Source organism: Trichechus manatus, unplaced genomic scaffold (assembly GCF_000243295.1).
Source record: "Trichechus manatus latirostris isolate Lorelei unplaced genomic scaffold, TriManLat1.0 scaffold00123, whole genome shotgun sequence".
NCBI classification, from domain to species: Eukaryota; Metazoa; Chordata; class Mammalia; order Sirenia; family Trichechidae; genus Trichechus; species Trichechus manatus.
In genome coordinates, this window is record NW_004444059.1 from 8,775,306 (window position 1) to 8,777,288 (window position 1,983).

General features: G+C 33.2%; 1 long non-coding RNA gene across 3 annotated transcripts in view; it reads left to right on the forward strand.

Annotated features, from left to right (window-relative positions):
* Positions 1 to 1,983, forward strand: part of LOC111822057 (uncharacterized) — a 13,094-nt gene that overhangs the window by 8,671 nt on the left and 2,440 nt on the right. For 2 of the 3 annotated variants that reach the window (XR_002825340.1, XR_002825341.1), the window contains 2 exons: positions 1,601 to 1,662; positions 1,775 to 1,866. This is a non-coding gene — a long non-coding RNA (uncharacterized LOC111822057). The remainder of the gene's footprint in view (positions 1 to 1,600; positions 1,663 to 1,774; positions 1,867 to 1,983) is intronic. The other variant, XR_002825342.1, reaches the window with a different exon arrangement.

The following is a 1,983-nucleotide window of genomic DNA, read 5'->3' on the forward strand; positions in this document are numbered from 1 at the left end:
TGTGTCAGCTTGGCTGGGCCATGATTCTCAGTGGTTTGTCAGTTATGTAATGATGTAATTTGGCAGTTATGTAATGATGTGTTCATCTTCCATTTTGTGATCTGATGTGGTCATTCCTCCATTTTTGTATAATGCTTATTTTTGCATGATGACCTGGTCTTTGAAACGTAACTATGTTGGTAAGTGAGGAGTGAGTATATTCATTCTAAGAGTTCACAACTTCAATGCGGAGCATTTTATTTATTCTGTACTTTTGAATATAAGTCTAGGTAGAAAAAAATCATTCCCCTTTCTTCTTGGTCCGGTACACTGTCACCTCTCTCTCTTTGTTCATTTAATTTTGTCATTCATTCAAAAGTCCATTACAGTAAAATTCCCAACATGCAAGAGCTATATGTAATCACAGTTGAAATAAATTGGGAATCTATTTTCTTTATTTTATTTACTTGTTTATACTTATCTTCATTAAACATGTGACAGCTTCTTTTAAAATACTTCCTTCCTTACAAAAAAAGATGATTATTTTGAAAATCATGATTTTCAAAAAGAGGAGTGGTTCTATATGTATACAAAATATTGCAATAATTTGTATTTTATTACAAATTTGGGCTTTTTAGTTTCCTATTCTTAGAGTAAAAGTATTTATTTCCTTATAGAAATCTTAGCTTTTAATATTCTAGTCATTTTCTTTAAAATTTGTTTCCTTATAGAAATTCTAGCTTTTAATATTCTAGCCACTTTCTTTCCATTTTTCTTTATTCATTTATACATTATAAATCTAGAAAGAATGATGAGCTGTTCCCTAATTTCTGTCTCCAAATGAAAAATTCCAGCATCACGTGTATAAATCAATTAAGAATATGGCATTGTAATCACTTCATCAGAGATTAATTTATGATATGTAAGTTCTGTGGAAAGGTTGGAGGCTTGAGTCTACCCAGAGGTGCCTCAAAGAAAAGCCTGGCATTCTACTTCCAAAAAATCAGCCATTAAAAACCCTATATAGTACAGTTCTACTCTGACTCACACGGGGTCAACATGAGTTGGAATCAACTTGATGGCAACTAATTTTAATAAACATCTAAATAGTTTTTAAAATTAAATAGACCTTAAAAAATTGCTGTTGATACATGCAGTAAAATGCAATATATGCAATAAAATCAGTGTGTAGCCTGTTCTGATGCTCAGTAAGCACACCAGGAAGTGTCAGAGTTAAACCTCTAATATTTAGCAGAAATAAAAAGAAACTTCACACCAGAATAGTCTTTCCTTATGGAATTCATAAAAGAGAAAACTAATAATATGAAAGAAACACTAAAGGTGAATGATCACCTACCAAGCATAAAGCAATGATAGAAATACTGGACTTGAACCCAAAGTTTGTATTTACATCCTATATTTACTCCCAACTATAACGTGACCTTTGGCAAGTTACTGAACCTCGCTTACGTCTCAGTTTTCTTATTTATATACTGAGAATAGTACTACCTACTTTACAAATTGATTTGAAGATTAAGTTAAGCAAGGATTTTTAAATAAGAATAAAGAGTACCACACTCTTAATTTCCTTTCTTTTTTATCTTCCCTGAATTTTGATTAGAGGAAGTCTTGCTTCAAAGGAGCAGTGTGACTGTTTCTTTCTCTAAGCTGAGGCCATTTCTGGTAAGCTTCTGCCCATTCAACTGTGTAATATAAGCCCCACAGTCTTGCCATAAATGGAGGTCTTTGTGATTTGTGGCATTCTTTTTCTTACTCATATATTCTCCAACTTCAGATCTCAGACTGTGGCTGTGTCATACGAAGAATACCCTTGGTGTGCTCGCGGCATCCGCACACTTGGATACCCCCTCAGTATCATCTACTATGGTAGGAGCCTATATTCATAAGTGGTTGCATAGCAACCAAATTATCAAATATATTCATCCCACCTCTTCTTTCTCAAACCTCCAAGCAAATAGTGGAGTATTTTCAGCTAACAATAGT